Genomic DNA, 14621 nt, shown 5'->3' with positions numbered 1-14621 from the left:
GTGTAGTGTAGTGGACAGTATAGTGATCAGTGTAGTGGACAGTGTAGTGGTCAGTGTAGTGTAGTGGACAGTATAGTATAGTGGTCAGTGTAGTGTAATGGACAGTATAGTATAGTGGTCAGTGTAGTGTAGTGGATAGTATAATGGTCAGTGTAGTGGATGGTATAATGGTCAGTGTAGTGGACAGTGTAGTATAGTGGTCAGTCTAGTATAGTGGACAGCATAGTGGTTAGTGTACTGGACAGTATAGTATAGGGGTCAGTGTAGTGGACAGTATAGTGGTCAGTGTAGTGTAGTGGTCAGTGCAGTGGACAATGTAGTGGACAGTGTTGTTCAGTGGCCAGTGTAGTGTAGTGGACAGTGTAGTGGACATTACAGTGGTCAGTGTAGTTCTCAGTGTAGTGTATTGGACAATATAGTGGTCAGTGTAGTTCTCAGTGTAGTGGACGGTATAGTGGTCAGTGTAGTTCTCAGTGTAGTGTAGTGGACAGTATAGTGGTCAGTGTAGTGTAGTGGACAATATAGTGGTCACTGTAGCAAACAGTATAGTATAGTGGTCAGTGTAGTGGACAGTGTAGTGTAGTGGACAGCGTAGTGTAGTGGACAGTATAGTGGTCAGTGTAGTGGACAGTGTAGTGGTCAGTGTAGTGTAGTGGACAGTATAGTATAGTGGTCAGTGTAGTGTAGTGGACAGTATAGTATAGTGGTCAGTGTAGTGTAGTGGATAGTATAATGGTCAGTGTAGTGGATAGTATAATGGTCAGTGTAGTTGACAGTGTAGTATAGTGGTCAGTCTAGTATAGTGGACAGTATAGTGGTTAGTGTAGTGGACAGTATAGTATAGTGGTCAGTGTAGTGGACAGTATAGTGGTCAGTGTAGTGGACAATGTAGTGGACAGTGTAGTTCGGTGGCCAGTGTAGTGTAGTGGACAGTGTAGTGGACAGTATATTGGTCAGTGTAGTTCTCAGTGTAGTGTAGTGGATGGTATAGTGGTCAGTGTAGTTCTTAGTGTAGTGTAGTGGACGGTATAGTGGTCAGTGTAGTTCTTAGTGTAGTGTAGTGGACGGTATAGTGGTCAGTGTAGTGTAGTGGACAATATAATGGTCAGTGTAGTAAACAGTATAGTATAGTGGTCAGTGTAGTGGACAGTGTAGTGGACAGTGTATTATAGTGGTCAGTGTAGTGTAGTGGACAGTATAGTGGTTAGTGTATTGTAGTGGACAGTTTAATGGACAGTGTAGTGCACAGTATAGTGGTCAGTGTAGTTCTCTTTTTTTTTTTTTTTTCTTTCAATAAATTGTTATTGGAATATAATAAAACAATTACAAAAATCAAATACATCGTTAAAAATATGTAGAAATAATAAGCATGCATAAAACTAGACAACTGTCAGTCTTGACAACATAAATGAGTTTACGAATAGGCATGCAAGCGATCAATTAGATTAAATTGAACAAGATAAAGAAATTTGTATCAAACCGTCAATTATAGTAGGTATCTAAATGTATGCAATATGAAGCTAGCCATAAATACAAGAAAAGAACATTAATTCAACCTAGGTTGTTCCCTGGCCGAAAATGATATTTAGGGTCGCAAGATACATACAGTAAAGTATAAGCGATAGCAATATACAGAAACGACTCATGCACCAATGTTTACATGTTGTCTTCATACCAATTCTTCCAAGGGGCCCAGGAGAGATTATGTCAGTGTAGTTCTCAATGTAGTATATTGGACAGTATAGTGGTCAGGGTAGTTCTCAGTGTAGTGTAGTGGACAGTATAGTGGTCAGTGTAGTTCTCAGTGTAGTGTAGTGGACAGTATAGTGGTCAGTGTAGTTCTCAGTGTAGTGTATTGGACAGTATAGTGGTCAGTGTAGTTCTCAGTGTAGTGGACAGTATAGTATAGTGGTCAGTGTAGTTCTCAGTGTAGTGGACAGTATAGTATAGTGGTCAGTGTAGTGTAGTGGACAGTATAGTGGTTAGTGTATTGTAGTGGACAGTGTAGTGCACAGTATAGTGGTCAGTGTAGTATATTGGACAGTATAGTGGTCAGTGTAGTTCTCAGTGTAGTATATTGGACAGTATAGTGGTCAGTGTAGTTCTCAGTGTAGTGTAGTGGACAGTATAGTGGTCAGTGTAGTTCTCAGTGTAGTGTAGTGGACAGTATAGTGGTCAGTGTAGTTCTCAGTGTAGTGTATTGGACAGTATAGTGGTCAGTGTAGTTCTCAGTGTAGTGTAGTGGACAGTATAGTGGTCAGTGTAGTTCTCAGTGTAGTTTAGTGGACAGTATAGTGGTCAGTGTAGTTCTCAGTGTAGTGGACAGTATAGTGGTCAGTGTAGTTCTCAGTGTAGTGGACAGTATAGTGGTCAGTGTAGTTCTCAGTGTAGTGGACAGTATAGTATAGTGGTCAGTGTAGTGTGTAATGGTCAGTAAAGGAATCAGGTTCGGTAATGTTGAAATCAAGTAGGTTGGTGTAATGGTCAGTATAGGAATCAGGTAGGTCAGTACTATTGTATTTGAAGGGACTCAGCAAATACTAAAAGTCTGCAGGTTAGGGGGCGCAAATTACTCTACTTGGTTCTACTTGGTTCTGACAACCCACGCTACGCCACTGTGAAACGCTGTAATAAAATATTTACAAAAATGGGAGGGGTGTACTCACTTTTGTGAGAAACTGTATGTATGTTAGCAGTGCCGATCCTGACCTCCCTGGGGCCCTAAGCAAAATGACATGGCACATTAAAAATTAGAAGCGGGGGGCGCTGACGACAGTGACATGTCACATTAAAGAAAGTTGAGAAGCGGGGGGAGGGGGTGTTCTGCTGTCGGAAATGACTCAGCTAGCGAGTTTAGAAGCGGGGTGAGGGGGCGAAAATGACTTCTCACCAGGCGGGCCTCTAGTAATTTGGGGGGCCCTTTGCAGCTTTGCGGGGCCCTAAGCGGCTTGCATAGTGAGCCTATAGGGAGGATCGGCCCTGTATGTTAGTATATATATATATATTTTTTTTTTTGACACGATGATTCATTGTCAGTTTATTGATTTTTAATCAAATATACATTAAAAACAGTTTATTTTCATGTTAGCTTCAGGAATATACAAGGTGAAATACAAATTGTATTATTACTAAATGTAACTCCTACATGCACCGTTGAACCATGTCTCCATTCTCTCTTTGTGAACAGACTGATACACTTTTAAAGTGATACAGAGGCAGTGAACTGGAGTATGATAGTTAGTGACACATCTATGTGGGTACATTCTGTACCAATGTGTGTATGCTGCTGAAAATGACCCACTTATTCTCTATACTGCAAAATGATAGTATAAGTAGGTCATAAATACAAATAAGCACAAAAACTAAAGCCGTGTACATGTTTAGTAACATAAGTGACATGCTTTTGATTTGTCTTTAAAGGTATCTGAAGAATGAGGAAGCCTGGCAATCCTGTTCTGGCACACAGCATGTTAAAACTGTTAGTGAACTCAAGGCAAAACTCTACAATAAATAGCATGTACAATGATGTACTTGTGTTGCTTTGTTGTTATTTGAAGCACTGTCTGGAAACAAAAACAATTTTTCATAAAGATTTTGGACTGGAGCAATGAAGCTGTCTCTGATAATGTTTATCTTCTGTGAATCCTGTTAAAGCAGAAGCAAACCCATTTATTTAACAGTTTAACCACTTCCCGCCCGGCCTATAGCAGAATGACGGCCAGGGCGGTGATGCAGTTATTCTGACTGGGCGTCATATGACGTCCAGCAGCATATCAGCCCTTGGGGGCGTGCATCGCGGCAATCGTTGTTGCGTTCTGACACACCGCAACTCTGATCTAGGTAAAGAGTCTCTGACAGAGATTATTTACCACGTGATCAGCCGTGTCCAATCACGGCTGATCACGATGTAAACAGGAAGAGCCGCTGATGGTCTTTTCCTCACTTGCGTCTGACATACGCGAGTTGAGGAGAGCTGATCGGCTGCCCTCCTGACAGGGGGGGCTATGCTGATTGTTTATCAGCTCAGGTGCCTGCCCGAGACCACTGGGATCCCGCCAGTACCACCAGGGATGGCCACCACACTGGACCACCAGGTATGCCACCCTAGACCACCAAGTATATGGCAATCAGTGCCCAGGCAGTTGCAAATTCAGTGCCCAGGCAGCTGCCAATCAGTGTCCCTCTGCAATGCCTGCCAGTGCCAGTGCCACCAGTGATGCCTACCAGTAAAATCTATCAGTGCCAGCAATCAGTGCCCATCAGTGCTGCCTATTAGTGCCCATCAGTGCTGCCTATCAGTGCCACGCATAAGTTCCCATCAGTGCAGCCTTTCAGTGCCCATCAGTGCCCACCAGTGGCACCTATGAGAGCCCATCAGTGCCACCTATCAATGCCTATCAGTGCCGCATATCAGTGCCACCTATCAGTGCCCATCGTCAGTGCACATCAGTGCCATCTCATTGGTGCCACCTCATTGGTGCCTCCTTATCAGTGACCATCAGTGCAGCTTATCAGTGCCTGTCAGGGAAGGAGAAAACTTACTTATTTACAAAATTTTATAAGAAACATAGCAAAAAATAAAAACTGCAGAGGTGATAAAATACCACCAAAATAAAGCTCTACTTGTGGGAATAAAATGATAAAATTTTTGTTTGGGTACAGTGTTGCATGACTGTGCAATTGTCATTGAAAAAGTGACAGCACTAAAAGCTGAAAATTGGCTTGGGAAAGAAGGTGCGAAAGTGCCAGGTATTGAAGTGGTTAAAAAAGTTACATTCCAGGCATGCCAGGATACTAACTGTCACATTGCTTGTGCTCTCAACCAATGGCTGGTGTCATACCTGATCACATGTGCAGCATCTTGGCAGTTGAAGATTAAACAGAGGCCAAGATGGCAGTGTAGCGCTACCCCCGGAGGAGCCGCTGATTAGATTTGGGATCGACGTGTTTAAGTTACCTCTATACTGTGTCTAGGGGTGATGGTAGTGCTGAGAACAATAACAGAATGTCCAGGACCGTTGGTTGACGTTTTCAAATGCTTTATTTTCCCGGTCAAACACGACCAACATGTAAACTTAAGGTAGACAGGATAGGTTGATGAAGGAAGAGCAACTTCACAGTATCAGGCTATGTATAGTAAAGGCAGTCCTGCCCCCTTTTTTGTAGTTGTATTAATCTGCGTTGCCACTCCAGCCGGAGTGGGTAAAAGTGCCCCTGGACAGACCCCTCTCACAGGCCTGGCAGCCAGAGCACCACTTAAAGCTTCTGGGAGGAACAAGTCTCTGCCACCGACTTGGCTCTGGTTAAATCAGGATATTAGATGAGACCTCTGCCACAGACCTAGTGCTGAAATTGTGAACGTTTGAGAGAATCATGTGTCTTGGGGTTACCGACTGACAGGTTGAATATGACCTGTCAATGTCCGGTCACCCAGATCCCTGATGGTTCGTTCAAGCCTTGTTGGATCACCTGCCTCCGGGTTCTCCTCAAACCAATCCCCCACCGAACAGCACCCAGCTTGGGATCTTCTCAATAGAAGCGGAGACCCAGTAAGTCACTGGGGCCCCTTTGCAGCATCGGTTGCTCCGGGCTATGAGAGCCCAGAGTCAGGAACTCTGCGTAGCACGCGACCCTGGCCTGGTAGGCCATAGTGGTGGGGCCCGTGATGTGCGCACACCCTAAAGGTGGGTGCCGCACCTGGAACCAGGAACTCGCGAAGAACCAGGCTCGGCTTCGCTCGTGCTCACGCATAAACGTCACAGAGCGTGAGCACGAGCGAAGCCGAGCCTGGCCAAATGTAGCCGAGTGTACTGCACTCGGTATATGTCGGCGCAGGCATTCAAACTGAGCACAGGAAGCAGCAATTCGATGGGGAGACAGCGCGGGAGAAGCCGGGAGGACACCACCGAAGCCGCAGACGGACGCCGGACCCGTCAAGGCCACCGATGGACGCCGCGCAAGACACCAAAACTGTAAGTACTAAAAAAAATGTTACTGGAATTGCGGGTCCACCTTAGAGGTGCGTGCTATACGCCGGAGCGCGCAATACCCCGATAAATACGGTAACTCTCTCATTCACCCACTAAATTTAGACATAGCACATGTACGTTACTTCCACTTTAATGACATAAACTTTGGTTCAAAACTAATCCATCTCAATCACTTAATTTTCTTACTGAAAGTTGGATTTAGTTTGATTTTGCTGTACTCCATATTCGGAAGTAAAATGTGCATATACTCTACTTTTAGGCTTAGATCAATTTTTTTTGCGTCAATGTCATTGGGTATTTGTTCACATCATATAGGTCAAAGGGACAGCAAAAGAACATTGCAGCAAGTTGATGCAGCTTTGATAGATGTGATGCTTTGATGCAGGTCAAAAAGAGGTCAATATATGTCTGCCTGGTAGGACTCATTTACATGGACATTAGAATCCAAAGCTTGTTCAGTGCTTCTCAAAACTCCAGATGCTTTCGAATATGTTTGCCAAGTATTTACACTGAATATTTTTCAACACTTTCTCCAGATCTTTACACCTTGGAAATTGCAGATTAACCCATGCAAAACAGAAAATCCAAAGGCTATATAGACTGGGTAAGCTTATGTAGCACTACCCCCAAAGGAGCTGCTGGTTTAGATTTTAGGTTTTGCACATTACCTCTAAGTTTGTTGTCCAGGGATGGAAGTCTGTAGGAATTGTAATGTCCACACAAGATGTAAAACCTTCAATTGTCGGTTTTATTTTTGCTGCATAAAACTTGTGGAGGAAGTAGAGAGTATAGAAAGAAGGGAAAGGTTCTGGTACGCGGTACAGAATGCACAAAAAGTATTCAAAGTTCCAGTATTTACCACTCACTCCTGAGTGGGCATTGCTCACCTGGATAGACCCCTCCCACATGGCCCAGCAGCCGGAATGATGCATGCACAGTATAGAAACAGTCTCTGCCACAGACCATCTAAGAGCACAGGATGGATAGTCAGGAATCCTCTGCCACAGTATTTCAGTCCCTAACTTCCTGCCTTACAGTAAAAGAGCCTTTAAGCCAATCCAGTGGACTGTAAGACAGCTTGCCTTGCTTGTCTACTCCAGGGCAGGTCCTCCCCCGGTTTCCTTCGCTAAGAAGCCTCCCCCCGCTTGGATGGACAGCTTAGGATCCTTTGTAGAACCACAGGCCCCAGTCAGCACAGCTGGGCCTACCTGATAGGAATGCAGTATCGGTTAGGCCTTTAGAAGGAGCAGAAGGCTCCGAGCACGTAGCCTAGATTCTCAGTGGTTTGCCTCATACTGTCCTTCCCCCGGGGGTCTCTCTGGTTCTGCTTCCGGTGACGTCATCGTCTGCGTTCCACGCTGGTTCTTGCTGACTTCCATATTACAACAGGATGAATTTCTACACTCTCCTGCCTACCTGTGTGCCTGGATGCACCTAAGACCGGACCGCACCGCAATTACAGCACACAGATGAGCACTTAGGTGGCACTTCCTGTTTTGTTCCCCAGGAATGCAGCCTCGGACCAACATGGTCCCGGGGCTGGAATCACACACACTCACCTCACGCCAGGAGGGCCACGAGACGAAGGCCCCCGAAAGACGGCGTCTGCCCCTTAAGTATCCCTTCCCAGCATACATAGCGGGGGCACCACTCCCACCAGGCTGCTGCCGAGAAGGGTCACTCAACACACTATGGTTTACACAAGTTTCAACATGGGCCTGAAGTTGTAACGCCACCTACAGGCAACAAGGGAAAACTTCTACCAAGCACAACCACAGCCAGAACAGAGGTGAATTTACACAGAATTAACAGAGTCTGAGCCCAACTATTGCTTAGACACCCCCTAAATTTATAGTAGCGCCCTTGTCATTGGGAGCCCGGCACTACACTTATTAGGGTTGTCTCAATAGAACACCATTTAAGTGTTTGTAAAGTGTTGGTGTGGCAATAAGGAGGTCCGATGAACCCTAAGCTGTTTATAAAAAAATTGGGGTCATCCTGAACACAGTGCACCCTCTTATCGCCAAAATGTGCAAGTCTGTGACACAACATTATATTTAAGTCTTGAATCCTAGTGTCAGAAAGTAGACATGTGCAGAATAAAAAAAATTGTTTTGTTTCATTTTGGATCGATTTGTTAAGTTAATAATTTCATTTCATTGCATTCATAACAAAATTTGGTTTCTTTCGTTTATTCTTTTTATTAAATGGATTTGAAATATTCAAATCGAATTTTAATTGAAAATTGTGAGAAATAGTTGGTTGTCAAGGAGCAGGTGGTCTGTCACCGCAGTGTCCTTAACAACCAATGATTCATAAGCTGTCAGTGGAATTCCCTACTGACAGCTGTATATACTGTAAACAAACCAGTGGTTTCCCCAATCCATACTAGGCCCTTTGAGTCTGGTATGGTCTTTAAGGTGAACCCCACGCCAAAATAAAAACGGCATGGAGTCCCCTAAAATCTATACTAGACCCTCATCTGAGCATGCTGTCAGCGAGATCAGGAAAGAAGGGGGATGAATGAGCGCCCCCTTCTGAACCACACCAGGTCACATGCCCTCAACACAGAGATTTATAAAACCACAGTAATAAACCAGTGCAAGTATTTCACTTTGCAAAAAATAGGATATACAGTATATTTTCTGTAGTCAATCAACGCTAGTTACAGTGATATACAATACACTCATAAATACAGCACTGTAACACATTGTCAGTTCATGGAAAGGAAAAAAGTCCCAGCATCACTGGTGTCAGTGTGAGGAAAAAAATGCCAAAAATGTTGGTGGTCAGTGGAAGACAAATGCTTGGAGATATTGGTCAGTGGGAGAAGAACATTGGTCAGTGGTAGAAAAATGTCTTACATCATTAGTCAATGGGAGAAAAATGTCCTACCATATTTGCCGGCGTATAAGCGACTGGGCATATAAGACGACCCCCTAATTTTCCAGCTAAAAGGTTGGTTTTGGCATATACTCACCAGATAAGACTACCCTCCTTCCGACTAGTGCCAATTACATGCCTCACCTCACTGTGCCAATTACATGCCTCACCTCACTGTGCCAATTACATGCCTTACCTCACTGTGCCAATTACATGCCTCACCTCACTGTGTCCATTACATGCCTCACCTCACTGTGCCAATTACATGCCTCACCTCACTGTGCCAACTACATGCCTCACCTCACTGTGCCCATTACATGCCTCACTTTGCCGATCTCCATACCTTATCCCTTGTCATGCAGAGTCAGACTGCGGGCGTCTATTGTTCAAAAGCCGCACCTCCTCCTATTCCTCTGTCTGAGGCCGAGGATGAGAGGACCTCCGTGGAACACTGAACTCAGGCTCTTCTGGGAAACTGAGTGTTCCGCCTATCACGAAACAGGAATAGTAGGAGGCACGGCTTTTGAACAATAGACTGACTCTGCATACAGGTATAATACCCGGCGTATAAAACGACTCCCGATTTTTGGGGGATATTTTTAAGCTTAAAAGGTCATCTTATACGCTGGAAAATACGATACGTCATTGTTTAGTGGAAAAAAATGCTAAGTGTTTTTGTTCAGTGGGAGAAAAAAAAATTGGCCCCTGGAAGAAACATTCTCAGTGTAATTGGTGGGAGGCAAAAATGAGCTGACTTTAGATGGCTCTAGTATCAGTAGTCGAAGGGAGTAAACAAAAAAATGGTTTCAGCCCTGGTTCACATTGGGTACGATTTGGAACGATTTGAGATGCAATTTGACATGTCAAATCGCATCTCAAATCGGCGGCAATTGTCGGCAATGGCACTGTCCTAATCAGTGCGACGCCGCGTCTGCGATTTCAAAAAGTAGTTCCTTTACTACTTTTTGCGATTTCGGCCGCGATTTACATTAAATTGCGCCCGAAATCGTGGCAAATCGCGGCAAAATCGCGGCCGCGAAATCGCGGTAAAATCGCGCATTTTACCGCGATTTTGAATTCGCAGCAGTGTGAACCTAGGCTTAGTGAAAGCAAAAAAAAATAAGAGCTCCCTTTAGCATTCAGGCCTCATATCGGCATCCTTTAGTTTAGACCTCAGATCAACCTCCTTTAAATTCCCCTTTAACCCCCATGTCAGCCCCCTTTAAACTGCTCTTCAAACCTCAAATCTACCCCCTGCAAAATTCTATATAGACCCCAGAGCAGTCCCTCTTAGGCTCTCTTTTACACCTTAGACCAGACCCATTAAACCTTTATTTAGGCAATTATTTTGAACATATTAGCTGTGTTATTTTGAAACAGATTTTTTGCTTCTTTCCCATTTCAGAATTTCAAACTCTAACATACATTTCCCAAAATGCCAGCAGTAAAGCTAAGAAAATATATTTTAACAGCATATTTTTTATTACACATATATACAAATTTAACAAAGGCAGCACACGTAGAGTATGTTTCTATATTTATTTGCAAACTATTTATTTGCAAACTATCTATTTGCTTTGCGGGTATGTCAAGGTTCTTCCCTTCTATCATGACTGGCTGCACTCAGCATAAACAAATGTCATTGTGTGTTGCAGAATACAGAAGATCTAAAGCGAGAGTGACAGTGTACATGTGTGTCTAGTGTCAGGCACTCAAAATATAAGTAAGATAAGTATTCTAGACCTAAATTAGTCTGTTTTAGAAGAATAGTTAATATAACAGTCTTTTAAATATGTGTTCCTTATTGAGTACCTGTAATGAATTAGTAAGTAAACCAAAAGCCAAAAACACACATCCTCTTTAACTAATCTAAAGGTCTTTAAAATTTAGCTAAAAGTTCAAATTACTTACATAAATCTAGCAGTGTCCACATTACTTCCTAGTGAGGTAGGCATTACCCATTGGCTGCTCAGTGGTTCATCAGAAAGACCTTACAGGGGTTTCTAAAGTTCTTACAGGGTCCTGCAGAACCTAATGCCTTATAAACACGATTGGAATCAGACGGACTTTTTCCATCGGATGTTCCGATCGTGTGTAGCTCCATGAATTCCATCGGAGTTTAGATATAGCACTATTTTTCTCTGATGGAATTCCGTAGGAATTCCGATGAGATTTGGCTAGGCAAAAGCCTGATCGTGTGTACGCGGCATTAGACTCATATCATGTGAAGGGTGAGCACAAGACCAAAGAGCTGGACTGGTGAAGAGAATGTACAATGACTTCAAGCCACCAATCACCTGGGTCTGGGACTCGCACATGCCCTGCTGACGACCTGCTCCCTCAGTGTTTGGAAACAGTGAGAGTCAATCAGTGGGTCCGGCGGATGCAATGTCTGCCGGGACCCGCTGATCGTTTGAGACACAGGCAGAATGGCGATCTGCCTATGTAAACAAGGCAGATCGCCATTCTGTAACAAGGGAAGGCAGTGATCTTATGTTTCTGCTAAGAAGAAACATGGATCTCTGTCTTCCCACAGTAAATGCATCCCCACACAGTAACCAATGAGTATAATAGTATGAGTATAATGACAGTGCATTTTTTATATCACTGATTAATGTATTTGTGTCACTGGTCCCCAAAAAGTGTCAAAAGTGTCAGTTAGGTGTCCGATTAATATCGCAGTCCCGCTATAAGTCGCTGATCGCCGCTATTACTAGGAAAAATAAATAAATAAATACAGTTTTTTTTTACCTAAAGTAAAAAAATATTATACTTTTTTTTCCAAATTGTCTGTGTTTTTGTTTATAGTGCAAAAAAAAAAAAAACAAGGTAATCAAATACCACCAAAGTAAAGCTCTATTTGTGGGGAAAAAGGCCATCAATTTTATTTGGGTACAGCGTCGCAAGACTGCTCAACTGTCAGTTAAAGTAACGCAATGCCTTATCACAAAAAATGGCCTTGCCATGAAGGGGGATAAACCTTCCGGTGCTAAATCGGTTAATTGATAGTCATTGAGGTTGATTTACTAAAACTGGAGAGTGTAAAACCTGGTGCAGCGCTGCATAGAAACCAATCAGCTTTCAGTTTTTTGTCAAAGCTTTATTGAACAAGCTGAAGTTAGAAGCTGATTGGTTACCATGCAGAGCTGCACCAGATTTTGCACTTTAGCAAATCAACCCCATTATCTGTCACTTAATATAAATCAGCCCGAGGATAAAAATATATACCTACACTCATATATTTACTAACAATTTAATATTGCTTTAACCACATCAGCCCCGGAAGATTTGGCTGCTCAATGACCAGGCCATTTTTTGCAATACAGCACTGTGTCATTTTAACTGACAATTGCGCGGTCGTGCAACGTTGTACCCAAACAAAATTGCCCTTTTTTCCCCATAATTAGAACTTTCATTTGGTGCTATTTGATCATCTCTGCAGTTTTAATTTTTTGCGCTATAAACAAAAAAAGAGCAACAATTTTGAAAAACACAATATTTTGTACATACGGTATAATAAATATGCCCAATTTTTTTTAAAAAAAAAGCAAATTTGTTCCTCAGTTTAGATCGATATGTATTCTTCTACATATTTTTGGTAATACAAATCACAATAAGCCTATATTGATTGGTTTACGCAAAAGTTATAACGTCTACAAAATAGGGGAAATATTTATGGGATTTTTTTATTATTATTTTTTTGTTAATAGTAATGGTGGAGGACTGCGACATTATAGTGGACAGATCAGACACTTTTGACACATTTTTAGGACCATTGACATTTATACAGCGAACAGTGCGATAGAAATGCACTGATTACTGTATAAATGTCACTGGCAGGGAAGGGTTTATCAGTAGAGGGCGATCAAGAGGTTAAATGTGTTTCCTAGGGAGTGATTCTAACTGTTGGGGGATGGGACTGCCTGGCTGTGGAGAGCGATTTGTTGTTCTCACCCAGTTGTTCATATGTAAGTATGTTCATATGTAAGTATGTTGTTCATATGTAAGTATGTTGTTCATACTTAGTATGAACAACAGATCGCTCTCCTCACTCCTGACAGCACGGAGATCTGTATTTTTACATTGACAGATCTCATTGACTTGAGCTATTTAGTGTGCTGCTTCTCATGTCACTGTGCAGTAACAGGCTGTAGGGAAGTACAAGACCTGTTCTACTTAAAGTGGAGTTCCAACCGTTTTTTTTTATTTGTCTAAAAATTGTAAAATAAATAAAAAAAAAAGTTTATTTTTATTTTTTATACTCATCTGAAAGGGCTGTTGCTATGTGGAAGTAGCTCTTCTGCCTCTTCTTCCACCGCGGTGGATCTTCTGGCTCATCCTACGTCGCCGTGTCTTCTTGTGAATGAGCCGCTCTGCCTTCTGGGAACTGTGTGTATCCTAGGAGGCAGCCGCCCATTCACAAAGTGCCGTGCAAGTCGCGCATGCGCAGTAGGAAACGGGCAGTTCACTACCTATTTCCCTTAGTAAGGATGGAGGTGCCAGGACCAAGCGATCGACAGCGATAGCTGTCGGGGGACCGAAATCGCGGGCGACTAGGACAGGTAAGTGTCTTTATTAAAAGTCAGCAGCTAGACTGTTGTGTTACACTGTTATATGTTTAAAAAAAAAAAAAACAACATATCTTTTGGCTAGTGAAGCAGCTTCCTTATATTTTATTTATTTCAGAATTTTACTGTTTGCCTGGAGTTCAACTTTATTCAGAAGAGGTCATGATCACAGAATGTTGTCCCCAGCCCAGTGTTTAGTGCATTAAAAATGAACCTACTGTATGTGGCAATGCTGTGCTATGATCTGTGTTTTCTATTCAGCGTATTTATTTTTCAGTGTGTATTAGAGGTTTCAGTTGCATTAAACCCAAAGATGATACATTTTGTTCCGGAATCTATTTACTCAGTTATAACTAGGTCAGTCATCCTGAATGTGATGAATCTGTAAAATTTATACTGACCATTTAGCCAACAAAGGCATCAGAGCTTAGTAAAGGCCATTCGCTTTTTATGAAATATCCATCTATATCTAGTTGATACTTTGGGCTAAAACTGCATATTTGTAATGTTCACAATCATTCTGTCTTAATGTTAAATATTCCCATAGCATTTACACAGATTACATCAAGTTAAAATAATATTGGAAAGGTCGTCTCAGATGTACTCAATAACAGAATAATGTTACCATTGTCCTCCTTTTTGGGGAAATATTGTAGACAAGCAGGCAAAGTTCAACATTTTTTATTCATTACATTTATATTATGTATAATATAGTATACAGTACATATCTGGTATATTTTCGAATAAGGTCATGAAAAGAACAAGGTGCAAAGAGAAGGAAAACACTGGGGTTCTGTTCTGATGTGTCTGATTTGAGGACAGTGACCTGAAATCTGGTGAGTTGCTATGACTTATTGCACTAAGCACACTGCTATTGCTATTTGCACTAAATAAACCCAGTTATAGATCTTATTATACATTGTTACCCGTAAGTTAAATTCGAGATTCAATATCTCTCAGATATAATTTGGGTTAATGAGAGTTCTTTGACCATGAGTGAAAGCTTTAACACAATAACAAAAATGTATTGGTACATAGTAAGGAGGCCTGGGCTTGTACATTAATAGCCAGATTCAGAGAGGTTTACACCGGCGTATCAGTAGATACGCCGTCGTAACTCTGAATCTGCGCTGTCCTAAATTTAAGTGTATTCTCAAATTGAGATACACTTAAATCTAGC

Source organism: Rana temporaria, chromosome 5 (genome assembly GCF_905171775.1).
Source record: "Rana temporaria chromosome 5, aRanTem1.1, whole genome shotgun sequence".
Lineage (NCBI taxonomy): Eukaryota > Metazoa > Chordata > Amphibia > Anura > Ranidae > Rana > Rana temporaria.
Note: the sequence above shows the minus strand (reverse complement) of the source record.